This window comes from Vombatus ursinus, unplaced genomic scaffold (assembly GCF_900497805.2).
Source record: "Vombatus ursinus unplaced genomic scaffold, bare-nosed wombat genome assembly UNPS02001419.1, whole genome shotgun sequence".
In the NCBI taxonomy this organism is placed as follows: Eukaryota; Metazoa; Chordata; class Mammalia; order Diprotodontia; family Vombatidae; genus Vombatus; species Vombatus ursinus.
In genome coordinates this window covers 16,357,793-16,372,942 of record NW_020941197.1, presented here as the reverse complement: position 1 = coordinate 16,372,942, position 15,150 = coordinate 16,357,793, and the positions used below count along the sequence as shown (strand labels likewise).

Here is a 15,150-nt window from a genome sequence, read left to right as displayed (position 1 = left end):
CCAGGCTACTTCCCACCCTTGACCCTACCTAGATCACATACTCCCAGTCTCCCCCATCAAGGTCCTTCCCCTAGATCCCTCCCACAGTCTTTCTGTATATAAGGTCCATCTTGTCTCCATTTAGGTGCTCAGATTCTTTAAGTCTAGCCAAGGGCTCAGATTTTTATAATCTAGCCAATAGCTCACAAATGTTCAGATTCCTTAAGAGTCTGGCTAATATGGCAGATCTTTAATAAACCTTGTCTTTGGCTGAAAGAAGGCTTGGGTCAAATTCATTTGGGCAGGCCCCTGTGTTGTGATTTTGGGGTCCCAGCACCCCTAAGTCCCTAAATCTCAACACTAGATGCTATATAAATGCTTGTGTACTTCACTTTTCTTTATTAATTTGTGTTGAATAAACAAGTAATGAATTCATTGCTTTTGCACTCCCTCAGAATTGCTGCCTTCCTTTATCAGCACTGCCTTAATCACTGATTACTACCATGTGATACCTAGCTAAAAATTAATTACGTGTATTACTGAACCAACAAGTATATGTACATTCTCAGTATTTCCCTTCAAAGACCATTCTCTTCTCATAAAGACAAATGCAGTTTCCTTTGGCATCTGGGGAACAGTGAGAAAAATGCATCTGACTCTGAATTTCCATAGAAAGTAACTGCAACAAAGAAGAGGGACCAAGATATCAATTTACTATTAATCATTCTGCTATTTCACCCAAAGGGTAAACCAGAAAGCATTGTAACTAGCTAATTTTGTTCCCAAAGTAAGAATATAAAATTGCGAGCCTCTCCCCACCCTTTCTAATGGCATGGTGTGCCTGGGATAGTAGACACATATTTTACACGTTTTTAGGTACTCTCCACCTCAGCTTTGCACTGAGGTTATGGTTTGTTATGACTTCCCCTAAAATATTCTCAAATTTGTTGACAGAACACACATACTGAGAGAGCTAACCTTTAGTTTTCTTTTCTTCGATCACCCAATTCAACCTCCCCCAACTTGAGCGTTTTTATCTAACAACTTTTTTTTAATTTATCTAAGAACTTTTAAATTATTTTATTTTAATAAAATTTAAAGAAAATTTATTTTAATAAAACAAGAATTATTTTTATTTATTTAAATTTTAATTTATCTAAGAATAAAAGAAGTATCATTGCAAATTAGCATAGATGATAATTACAACTGAAAATTAAAGGTTCACCTTTACTTATGTTCATTTATATGATCCTGGCAACAACACTGGAAATTAACTGCTTTTTTTCCACGCGCATCTAACAGATAAGGAAAGAGAGGCTGGGAGAGGTTAAGTGACATGCCCAAAGTCACACAGCTAGTTAAGTGTCTAAAGTATTCCTAACAAGAACTAAGGACCCTATTCCCTTCGCTACCTGACAATAGGCAGCACTCCTACATCAATTCATTGTGAGAATTAGTCAAGTGAGATACTAACTATACCAAAAGAGGCCTGAGACTCTGAATTTCCAGAAAATATGGAAAGCAAGGAGAATTTTGCAGTGAACTGTAAAGAGCAAACTATGATTTTCTTTCTGTCAGTGGCTGAGTAATAGTTACATACACACTAAGAATAATTTGGTCTCTATCACAGAGAAGTTGAAAGAGCAAAATGCATACTTCTTTACTCTTTAGGTTATCAGAGAGAACTAAGTGTTCCTTGAAAGAATGGGGACGGAGAGGAGGGGAGGAAGTGCTTCAAATTAAAAGATAAGGAAGAAAAAAGGAAGGGAAGTGGAAACTGAACACTTGAAGTTAAGTCATGGGTCCAAAGCTCTACTGGCTGGGGTTGGGGGATGGACGTGGGTGGAGAATGACCATCTGGAAAAAAGCAGATTTTGAACTCCAAATAATAACAATAGCAATTCACAGAGGGTTTCAGGAAACCCAGAAGAAGAAAAGGACAAGAATAAATGTCTCTGATGAAAATTATCTTCTTCATATTAACAACAATATTAACAACAAGGAGGTATTGTCACCTTGTGAGGGCATATAACTGGGACATGACAGGAAACAGACCCCCAAACTTGTAAAATTTGACCACCATAGGCATCCCTAATGATTTGTCTGGGGACAGAGACAATAAAATGGTGCAGTGGATAGAGTGCTGGTCCTTAAGTCAGGAAAACTTGAGTTCAAATCTAGCTCAGAACACTAACTAGCTGTGTGTACCTGGTGAAGTCATTTAACCTCTGGTTGCCTCAGTTTCCTCATCTGCAAAATGGAGATAATAGCACCTCAGGGTTGTTGTGAGGATCAAATGAAATAATAATTGTAAAGGGCTTAGCACAATGCCTGGCATATAGTAGGCACTATATAGATGTTACCCATTATTATTATTACTATCCAAATGCAAGAAGGTAAATTTGACCTTATAGCTGTCATTGAGCCTTGGCAGGACAGGTTGTGTGACTAGACAGAATGCAAAATGAACAAAGCAAAAAAGGGAAAGGGAGAGTGATAGGGTGGCACTGAATATTAAGACAAGCCCCTTAAATCTGGAAGCCAGCACACACAAGCATGGTAGAAAGGATATGTGCAAGAATCAGTGGAGAGGAGGGGAGAAAAGTGGATTTGTCATGGGAATAAACTATGTATTATCTGAACAAAGAGTATAAATAGATTTCAGGAAATAGATCACAAACCTGGCATACAGGGGTGCTTTAAGTAGGGATGGGGGAACTTCAATTATACGTCTCTCTGGGACAAAAGCAAAACAGATGATAAATTCTTGCCTTTCCTTAATGATAATTCTGTTCTTCAAAAGATGGAGGAGGTATTGGCACTCTATCCTAAGAAGCTCTATGAAGTCCCTAAAGGTCTGGGACCCTGAATTTCAAAGATTCAAAGAGGATGAATATTGGGAATCCTGGTCCACTCAGGTGACATAGGGCAAGGCCAAGCTGAGCAATCCCTTCACTCAAATTAACAGCAAGAGGCAGAGGCTGGCCAGGGCACAAAGACTCAACTGAGGAGCTAATGACGAGATACTACATGAAAGAAGAAACGGATCAGTATGAAAAACTGTAATTGTACAATTTGAAAACTGTGGAAAGAGAAAGTAACCCTGTAACAACTGCAAGGAAAAACTTGAAGGAAATTTAAAAAAAAGAAAGGATTTTCTACAAGGACTACATGAATGTCTAGAAGAAATGAAGCAAAAGATTTAAAAAAAAAGGAAATAAAAGTTCTGGAGGAAAGGACTGGAGGTAGAAGAACAGGTAAAAGTGGCAAACCTTTATGAAATAACAAAATTGCTAAAAACTAGATTAAAGCAAATGGGAATCAATGACTCCATGAATTAACTAGAAACACCAGAACAAAATCAAAACACTGAAAAAAAAAAAAGAACAAAATGTAATATATGTGACATTTCTAAAAGACCTGAAAAACAGGTCAAGGAGAAATAATTTACTGGACTCCCTGAAAAATTTAAAAAGAAAAAAAACTTAGAAACTATATTTAAAGAATTTATAAATGAAAATTTCCTAGACATCATCATCCTAAATACCCAGCATTTGTACATGTGCTCTGGCACTGTGCTAAATGGATTACAAACAATATCTTATTTGGTCTTCACAACAACTTTGCAAGGTGTTGCTATTATTATCCCATTCTACAGCTGAGGACATTAAAGTTAAGTGAGTTGCAGGAGGTTACACAGCTAGAAAGTGCCTGAGACCACATTTGAACTCAGATCTTCCAGACTCCAGACCTGCTCGGTAACACCTAGCTGCTATCAGAAAAAGAGGTCAAAATGAAAACAGAAAGAATCCACTAATCAATTCCTAAAAGGAACATTTCAAGTTTTTGTTTTTTGGGGGGAAGAGGTGAGGGTACATAAAAGAAAGGTCCCAGGAATGTCATAGCTAAAATGCATAGCTTCCACTTCAAATAAAAATATACAAGCATATAAATAGAATTCAAATAGAAGACTAAGGAACTAAAGTTAAGATCACACAAGACTTAGCAGCTTCTACTATAAATGAGATGGAATCTTAGAATACAATATTACAAATGGTGAAAGGCAGAGTCTTACAACCAAGAATAATTTACAAACACTGTGATACTGATTATAATTCCCCAAGGGGAAAAAAAGAATGGATGTTTAATGCAATACAGGACTTCCATCTTCTCATCCCAGCTCCCTACTACTCCCCTCCCATTCCAGTGATACTGGTTTCCTTCATGGTCCTCAAAATGGCACTCCACCTTCTGACAGTATGCATTTTCACTGGCTGTCTCACATGCCTGGAACTCACTCATCTTGCCTCCTGATTTTCCTTGCTTCCCAGTCTCCCCCGAAGTCCCAACTTCTACAAGAGGCCTTTCCTGGCCCTCCTTAATCTTAGTTCCTTCCTTCTGAGACTACCCCCAGTTTATCCTGACTATATTTTATTTGTATATACTTGTTTACAAGTATATACTCCCCCATTAGACAGTAAGCTCTTGAGAACAGAGATTGTTTTTGTTATTGTTGTTACTGTTGCGGGTTTTCTGATTTTGTTTCAGGTTTTCTTTTATTTGTTTTGCCTTTTCTTTCCATCCTCAGCATTTAGTACAGTGCCTGCCATGTGGTAGGTACTTAATAAATGCTTACTGATTTAAAGTATGATTGACAAACTCAAGAGCCAAGGGAAACCTAAAATAATAAATTTATTTAAGCAATTGGACTGTGACGCATGATGATGTAGTACTAATATTTTAACAGGGAGGAAGAAGCAAGTGTTTTTTACAGAACCTTAATGTCTTCAAAAGGTATTGGGGAAGTTAAATAAGAAAGCAGAGATACTGGGATTAGATTTTCACTGTTCTGAGGGGAAAGAGAAAAGAGAGTAAAAGGAATACACAAGTATAGGAAAAGATAAAAAAGGGATGGAACTTGCTTTTTCTCATTATTGGGGAGCATGGAAATATATAAATATGGAAAAGTACTGGGAGAAGCAGGCATCAGATGAAGCTCATTCTTATCTAAAATGGACAAAAGGGTGTTAAACACAATCTGAGGAGGGGTAAAGGAAAGAGAAGGGGAGCTAAAAGATGTGAATCAATTGGTGAACGGTTGAACAAACTGTGGTATATAACGTAATGGAATGTCATCTACCATAAGGGAATGGCAAAAGATGATTTCAGAGAATCCTGGGTAATATGAAGTATATGAACTGATGCAGAGCGAAGTGAATAGAACCAGGAGAGTAATTTATAAAAAGAAAAAATATCACAAAGAAAAACAACTTTGAAAGACTTAAGATTGCCACACTGACCAACCATCCCCTTGGAAGGACCTATAATAAAGCATATTCCCCATCTCTTGATACAGAGGGATGTCCTTAAGATGGAGGAAGAGATATACATTTTTGACAATGACCACTGTGTGGATTCATTTTGATTCACTATATTTATTTATTACAAGATTGTTTCTTTAAAATCCCTCTTGGTGTGGGGGGGGGAGAGGGGGGTAATCAGAAAGGAATGGGATTAGCAACACTGATGCCCACAAAAGGCCCCCAAAATATTTTTTTAATGCACAGAAAAGTACGGAACATAGTTCAAAAGGAAATACAGGTATACAGGGTGGTTTTAAAAGTAGTATGTAGAATTATTACATATTTTTTAAAGCAATAAATACGAAATGGAGATTCATAGTTTCATATACAAATCTCTTTTTGGTGAGTATGGAAATGTTCTTTTTTTTTTAAAAGGTGTTTAAGTTGAGAACGAAAAAATTAAGTTGTTCCAAAATGGAATAGGGTACCTTACAAAGCTCAATAGAGGTTTCTGAGTGTTAGCTGTCTGATCACTTACTGGGAATGCTATATACAGACCTCCTCTTTAGAGAAGGTTGGGAATAGATAGCTTCTGAGGTCCTTTAATAAGGGGCAGTGAGGTGGCACAGCAGATGGAGCACCGGCCCTGAAGTCAGGAGGACCTGAGTTCAAAAGTGGCCTCAGACCAACACTTGACACTTGCTAGCTGTGTGACCCCGGGCAAGTCACTTAACCCCAACTGCCAAAAAATTTTTTTAAAAATTTATTTTTTCTGTGTTTCTGCTGCCTATTACGTAAAATACCCATTTCTTAAACGACGAATGATCAAATCCTGCTGTCTTAAAAGATTAGTATATTAAAGACAGCCTGGAAATGAATGTAACTAAAAGAGAAGACACATTCATCTCAACAGCTCATCCCTTTCCTTCCCAAGGTTGCTGACGAGCAGGAAACTGACATTACAATAGACAAGGTATCCAATTTATCAGAATGCTCAGTTGATAGTGCTGGATTTCAAAAGTGAGGAATGTTTCACTAAATCAAAATGTGTTACTTATCTGTATTTTCTTTCATAAGGCAAATATGTGCACATATCCCACTAATTCTACCAGTGTTTCAGATAAACCTTATATTTTAAAACCTGAATAATTCAACTTCAACAGAATTTGAGAAAAGAATTTAATGAAGAATGCAACTGAGGGTCTCTACTGTATCCTATTCAAAGCCTCACTGGGCCATGGAAGTGACCCTAGATTCTCAAAGCCTAAGCTAACAGAGCTAAAGAATGTGCAGAGTAACCACTCCGATGAAATCATGAACTTTTTTGTATTTGTTTTATTTTGGCTACTGGAGATCCCTAACTGTCCTTGCATCAAAAATATTTTTAAATGGGGGGGGAGGGGAAGGGGGAAATCCCTAAATAGTGTTTTGTTTCGTCCAAAATGCTGAAAGTCAAAGGCCTCAACTATACTGCACCAGGAATGAAAATTAGTTGATCCATGGATTCCCACCCAACCTGTCCCCTACCCTAACTTAAACACAGCCTGTGAGTTATAAAACTACTGTGGTACTCAGCATGTTGTAGGATCAGAAATCCTTTATCGACCTTGTAACACTATACTCAAGCAGATCCATACCGAAATTATCTCAACTGATGAGTTTTTTTTCCCTTTAGAAAATCCATCCCAATGTTTTTAAAATGCTATCAAGGTATTTTAATTTATATCTTCAAGGATGTAGTTTAAATCCCTTTTCTTCTGTTCCATCCTTATTGTATATTAAGAATAGCTTTATATACCATCCTCTCTGTAACCATATATCGTCAATACTCTCTGAACTACAGAATATTAAGCCATTTGATACACAGGCCATGAGCTCATTTATTCAGCAAATATTTATTTTCTTCCAATATTTGAGGGCCTTGGGTATAGTGAATAAAGAGCTGGTCTGGGAAAAAGGTGATCTGGGTTCAAGTCTCATCTCTGACAAATACTAGCTCTGTGACTTGGGATAACTCACTTAACCTCTTGGTGCCCTGTAGAATTCTCTAAGACTACAAATTGCAGAAAGGATGCCCACCAGCTTTGGCATAGGAAGCCCCAGGTCCAGTCCCTATCCCTGTGACAAATTAGGCTAAGGTACCATGAGAGCAGTTGGGTAATGTGGTATTATTCAATGTTCTGAACCTGGTAACCCAGGGAAGAAAATTTCCAAAGGTCTAAAGCAGTGGAGATGAACTATCCAATGCCTCCTCCAAGAAGCACTACAGCTAGTGAAGGCCAAAAGCTGATGTGCCAAGAAGGTGATTTGGCATACTGCCCTCAGGCACACAAGCCAGGAGCTGATAATCCTCTATCAAAGTTATTTTTATCCAAGGAAAGTCATTAGACAACCTAAAGAGTTTTATTTAGCAGAATTCTTAAATCCCTCAACTTGAATTGGGATTTTCACTGTGAAGAGGAATTTGCTTGGTGGGCATTTTACATGGGGACAGTGGTAGGGAAAAAGCTTAAGCCTCTTTTTTAATTATGAAAGAAATACGGATAGCAAAATTCAAATGAATTTTAAAGTGACAAAGCATTTAAGACTAAGAATTCTAAGAATCACTAAACCACACAAATGTAGCTTTTATTTCATTCCCAAGGTGATTTAAAGCTCTAGGGTTCAATTCATGGAATACCACATCTCCTGACAGAATAGAAGTCATTGAGATATACCCAGAGGGCGATGGAGAGGCCCTTGGTGGGCACAAGCAGGGAAACATATATTGTCAACAAAGAACCGTGCAGAGGAAGCAGCATAAAGAATGTCATCAGAAATGTGTGCTTAGAAATGAAGGTAAGAGGAATACACTAAGAATATGCAATAGATGAACATGTCAAGAGAGGCTGAGCAGGTCCCCCACCTTACTGGGTGGACCCCCTTCAGAGAATTTACAAGACAACCTAGATGAGAAGGGTACAGGGATAAGCTGTGATCCTCATCACAGGAGGGATCACATACATTTGATAAAAATAGCTAACATTTATATAACACCTACCAAGTGCTAAGCACTTCACAATTATATGTCATTTGATCCTCACAACAACCATGGAAGGTAAGTACTATTATTATCTCCATTTTATAGATAAGGAAACTGAGGCAACCTGAGTCACATAGTTAGCAAGTGTCAGAAATCACATTTGAACTCAGGTCTTCCTGACCTGCTCTAAACACTGAACCACATCACTGCCCCCATCAATGAGACTATAGAAGTACCAGAGCTATGTATATACTTCAAATATATACTTCACAGATCCTCTTTTCTTTACTTACTCTGGGAATAAGTAAATCTGAAATAAATCTGAAAGCCTTTAAAAATAATGCTGTTAATCAAACACTGTGCAACCAACAGGGAAACCTGGTCTCTTCCTACCTTTCTGTTCCTCTCACACATTAGTCCAGTGCACACAGGCCACACTGGCCAGCTGTTGCTGGCTTTACACATAAAGCCTCATCCCACATCTTTCTGCCTTTGCACTATTTTCCATGCTTAGAATGCACTCTCCTCCTCACTTCCACCTCTTAAAATCCATGCTCTCCCTCAGCTCAAGAAATGCCTTCAGCAGGAGGCCTTCCTTGGCTATCCCCTCACCTCCTACCAGTATCTTCCTTTCCAGTGTTACTTTGTTGTCTGATTTACGTAAGTCCTGTGCAGTGTGTCTATATACATGTGTATGTATGTATATGTGTATGTGTATGTAGACACATATGAATATTGTTCAGTCATTTCAGTAGTGTTCAACTCTTTATGACCCCATTTGGGGTTTTCTTAGTAAAGATACTGGAGTGGTTTGCAATTTCCTTCTCTATTTCATTTTACAGATGAGAAAGTGAGGCAAACAAGGTTAAGTGCCTTGCCCAGGGTCATACAGCTAGTAAGTGTCTGAGGCCAGATCTGAACTCACAAAATGAGTCTTCCTGATTCCAAGCCTAGTGCTCTATTCACTGCACCACCTAGCTGCCCCATATGTGTATATGTATATATGTACACGTATATAGTTGTAATATATACATAGCCATATAAGTATATATACACATTGTATACATATTTGTTGCCTTCCTTGAGGGGCAGAAGCTATTTAGCTTTTGTCTTTGTATTCCTAGCACTTGGCAAGGTGGCTGTCCTACAGCAGGAGCTTAATAAATGCTTACCAATTGATAGATTAAATTTAATATCGGACACTATTTGCTACAAATAGTTGGCTGCTATGAAAGAAGAACAGCTACTCTAAATGTGAAAGACTCTGAAGAATTTTTAAGGTCCACAATATGAAACTGACTACATTTTGTGGAAAAGAACCAAATAATATAAATAGCCCCATATTGTGCCCTAAGACTTAAAAAGTGCTTTGCAAATATTATTTCATTTTGTCCTCACAACTATGCTGGGAAGTAGGTGCTACTATTATCCTCGTTTTACAGATAAGAAGCTGAGGCAAGTGAATTAATTTGCCCAGGGTCACACAGTAAGTATCTGGGGTCAAGTCTGACCCTCGGTCTTCATGACTCTAGGTCCTGCACTACCTTCCAGGCTCTTTAAAAGCTGACCATCAGGTTGAGTTAACAGTTCTTCATCTAATACTGTCAGCTGTAATTCTCCAATGATTATGTGTTGCAGTCTGCTCACAAACACCAAGAACCTGTGATAGTCATTCTTAAGTAACCGAAAACTATTATATTCCATGTCTTCCTTTCATACAGCAAAACTAGTAGAATTCTGGTATTAAAAAGATAAGCCACAGTTCTCATGGGATGCTTAGGGTCATTAAAAAAGACTGTAGTTATCCAAAGCAATCCAGTCTCCTTTCCCCCTCTTGTTCAACTTTGTGCCTAAGCTGTTGTTCATCTGTGCTGTATATCACACATTAAAGGGTTGTTGTTCTGTATGTTGTTCATCTTGATGAATGCTGTAATCCGGACAAATAATTCATTTTTCATCCACTTGGTCTATCCAGTATACATGGCAGGTAGGAATTGCAGATCTCAATGATGAAACCTTGCAGTATTCTGGGGTTTGATGTAATCAGCTTAGTATCATTCACAAACAGGAATATCTAGAGAATATTACTATCCACAAGGGATCCTTCTTCATCATGAACTCTGTGTGGTTTATCTCCTTTATCACAGTGTTAAATACCTTTAGCAAGCATACATTTCCTTGTTTTATGTATCACCTGATAGTTATGATCAGAAAAGTCACTGAACTGGGTTATTTTTGTTATCACATCCAAGGACTCTTGGATAATTTAAAGCATGGATGTGGAACAACTTGTCCACAAAGGACCTGTAAAGTGATATGTCGTTTTATGGATTCAAATGCTTTTTCATAATCAACAAATTAGAAGTACAACGGGATCTCTACATCTTTTAATGCATTGTTAAATGGTAAATATGAGGCTGATATCACACTCCTGTCACCTAAGTCAAATGTTTGCTTGCTAACATCTTTTCTGGATTCTTTCAGTCTTCCTGTTAACAGTAATAAAGTGTCAGTAGTTGAACCTCTGTATATAAAAATTGCAACAGATAATGTTATTTCAGATTTCCATTTTCCCTTTCACATTGCTGATTATCTATTTTTAAAGTTCAGGATTGAGTTGTTTTAACGTATGTCAAATCTTTTTTTTTCTTTATTAAATCTGTCTTCTTGCTTTTTACTAATTCTGATCTTTTCCTTTACAAATCAGTGATCCAATTGTACATAGGCATGATTCAGGGATAACTCTCACATTACTAAGAAGTCTTTTCTTATCTATTAAATATAATCAATTTCTTCTTTTTTTTTTTTGCAATGATGTTTACCATGACCAACATCTACCAATCCTCTTCTAAAAGAAAGTGTTCATGATATAAAAGCATGAGATATAGTCTGCAAGTATTTGGATTCTTATTCCTTTACCCTGAACTATGATTCCTCATTCTTAATTTTTTTTCACCATCCCATAAAAATCACTGAAGATCAGGGTATATGTTGATTTAATAATAAAAAAAAGCTGAATTTATAAGCCTGAATAACATAATTCCCCAGAAGAACTAAAAACAAAAAGCAACTGATTGAAAAAATACACAAATTACTAACAAGGATAAACTGCAAGAATAGAATACAAGAGGATGTAGTGGATAAATTTTAGCACTTCAATGCCAAATGACAGATACAGTAAGCAAGCCAAAAAAAAAAAAAAGCCGTTAGCTATGAAGCAAAGTCAATTCAAATAGCCAAGGACTATCTTATCTATTAGAAGCCAAAGAAGTGATTGGAATATGCTATTCTATGAAGCAAATAAGATTGAGATCCCCTCCCCCAAATAACATACTGTATTTAACAAAATTGATTCTAATTGTCAAACTAAAAAAAGATGGACCTTCAATTAAAAGGACAAGGATGGAGGGACAGGGGCTTCATAATGGGTTGGTTTTAGGGAAAAGATGTCTCATGGAGACATCTTTCTTCAGGGAAATGTCATATTTCCCAATACTGCAACATCAGAAAAGAGGGTGGATAGCATATATATGGAAAAGAGGAACTAGATCCAGAGAGGTAGGACAAATGAACCTCAGTAGAGGTGAGTCATGATAATAAGAACAGACAGTCTACTGGTCCTCATCAGAATACAGGGTAATTCCCACTATACAATCCTGCCTCCTTCATAAATTGATTTTTCTAAGAGTAAAGCACAACACAAAAAGGTACATCAAAAAAGTATATGCAACAAAGAAAAACATGGGGAAATAAAGATTATATTTATAAATGTACTAATTTAGTACTGGAATAGAAGGGAACACAACTTTCTTAGAGAAGCCCTACCTTATATAAGGGACACAGAATAAAGACTGAACAAATGATGAATGAATGAATGAATGAATGAATGAAGCATTTATGAAGCAATTACATTGTGCAAAGCCTTGTGGTAAGTGCTGGGGATACAAATAGAAAAGTCCATGTTCTCAAGAAGCTCACATTCTAATGATGGAGATAACAAATATGGAAAGTTTCATCTAAAAGTCAGTTAGAAAGGTCTCATAGTCCTTAGAGTTCAATGGCAAAGCAAATTATAATGCCTTGTCTTTAATGTCATTTCCACTGATAAAATCTTATCCGTTTCTGATGCTGAACCATTCAACAGTAGGACCAAGGTCTTTGGCAGCAAGAACTTTCTTCAGTAGTTGGCACCTATAGAAATTGCCAGGCTCCAACTCCACAAGGGTGGCTTCCAAGGATGATGGTGGAGGGCAGGGCACCAGACTGGAAGTATTACTATTCCCAGAGTGCTGGGTTCAGGGCCCTGGGTTATCTCCATCAGGGACTGATGGCTATAAATGTTTAGCCCATGAATAATGGAAGAATAGAATTCAAAATAGACTACATGGTGGCGTGCACTCCATTTTTAGCTAAAGCTGGATAACCACTTCTTGAAGGGAATGTTTCAAATACAATTTATGATTTTGGTAATGATTAGACTAAATGACTTCTGAGTTTCTTCCCAACTCTAAGATTCAAATGTCTCTGAAAAGTAGTATGTGCCATAAGTACAGCATAAATTTTTGTGTTACTTCAGCAACCTCTACATCTGCAAATCTTTCTTTAGTTGGAGTTTAAACTGTACTGCTATGTAAAAATATTAAAATTACAGCATTTAATATCTATACTGCCTAATTTCTTGTGTTTTCAATTAATTTCCTGAAGAGATTCTTAATTAGAGAGCCACTGGTGGCACAGTGGATAGAGTGCCAGCCCTGGAGTTAAGAGGATCTGAGTTCAAATTTGGCCTCAGACACTAGCTGTGTGACCCTGTTTACCTCAGTTTCCTCATCTGTAAAATGAGCCAAAGATGGAAATGGCAAACCACTCTAGTATCTTTGCCAAGAAAACCTCAAATGGGGTCATGAAGAGTCATATGAGACTGAAACAACTGAACAGCAGCAACAACAAAATAGACATCTATCTGGCCATCATTTTAGGAATAACAGGAAGCCACTAGAGTTTATTAGGGGGGTGGGGTGACATGGTCAGGCCTGGGCTATAGGAAAATCACTTTGGAGGCTGTGGGGAGGATGGACTGGAGTGAAAAGAGACTTGAAGCAGAGAGACCAATTAGGAATCTACTGCCATAATTCAGCCAAGAGGTGATGAGGGCCTACCCAGCTGTGTAAGTGAAGAGAAAACAATCTACATGAGAGATGTTGTGTAGATAGAAATGACAAGATGGTAACTGATGAGCTAACCAAAAAGCATACACCTGAGAGTCTTCAGACAAAGAAAGATAAGGAGTTGGTGAGTTAGTGGATGTGACAAAGTGAGGTCTGACCCTTGGTTCCAAGGCAGGGAAAATGGTTGGTTAAGGTCAGTGAGTGCTCGAGCTATCTGTGGAAATATTTTTATTATGCATGGGTAGGTAAAAGCAAGAGCAGTTCTTCCCATGATTTATAGATTTTTTTTTAAATCCAAATTCATTATAAAGAAGCTTGGTTCTCAGAGGGTCTATAAATTAAGGTGTCACTGTGGTTTGCTCCAACTTGTACAGTGCTACATTTAACGTTCTAAAACAGTCTCAGAAATAACAATCCCTCGTGTCTTAAGAGCCTAAAAATTTTCAGCAAAGAATGAACAGCCTTTAGAGTCAGTATCTATAGCTTTGTTTCTATGCAGAATATTTAGAGTCAATACAAAGCCCAACTCTGGCTGTACTGCAGCAGTCCAACCCAGTCAGACCACAGCTATAGTGAGATTCTGCTGACTGCTAAGGTCCCCAATGAGACTATGGTATTTAAATTTTAAGGCTGCATATGCATAATCCTTCAATGGATCAAGGATCTCATTACTACAGGTATCCACTCCATAAGGACAGACAAAAACACATTCATGTATTTTCTTCCTGTGTAACTTTTAATAATTTTTTCCCACAAGTCTTCCATGAAGTATCTACCAGTAAGCTGGAGTTCTTCCTCAAGTTTCTCAACATCCCAAGAGGATCAAAGCAGCCTTTGTCTGTCTGTCATCCTTTCCTCCATATCAAGTCCACCTTTTTTCTAGTTGTATATTCCCTGAAAGCTAACTTTCATGTCACTTCCCAAGGACAAGTCACCCTAAAGATGCCGTGCCTTACTTACATCAACAATGTATCTCTCCTTTGATCTTTGGAACACCTGAAATTTTTACTCTCCAGAGAGCAAAGTGCTCTGATTCAGAGCCATATAGCTTCAACAGAGGAATGGTGGTATATTATAATATAAAGACAAACTTTTGTGTCAGGGAGCATCTTAGGATTATGGAAAGTACCATTTCCCAAATGCAATCTACCTGACACTTTTCTCCTATTCAATTTCCTGCCCAATTTCCTGGCCCCATACAGCGACTGAAGAAGCAGTTAAAAGTACAAGATATATGAATTGATAGATTAACTCAGTAGGCTATGGGGAGCCTCTCTCCACCTCTACCTGGTAGTATCACAAATCTATCTTGCATTTATTTTGCATACATTTACATATGCGTGTGTGTGTGTGTGTGTGTGTGTGTGTGTGCCCGCGCGCCTGTGTGTATGTATGGATAGATAGGATAGATAGAGGGGCAGACAGAGACAAAGAGACAGACAGACAGACAGACAGATAGACAAATACATAGATAGATAGCCTCCCCAGATAGAATATAAGTTCCTTGATGGCAGGAACTATTTCATTTTTATCTTTGTATTTTCAGTGTTTAGCATGGGCTTAGCATGTAGTACAGATAGGTCCGGGATTTGTGATTTCATTTGCATGGGTTGTGGAAAGTCCTTTATTTATTTATTTTTTTTAATTTTTTACCAATTTAAATCGGTGCTTTCGAACA

General features: G+C 37.7%; 1 protein-coding gene across 1 annotated transcript in view; it reads right to left on the bottom strand.

Moving 5' to 3' along the window:
- BBX (BBX, HMG-box containing) overlaps window positions 1–15,150 on the bottom strand; it is a 348,489-nt gene that overhangs the window by 241,014 nt on the left and 92,325 nt on the right. The gene's annotated exons all lie outside the window — the stretch shown is intronic.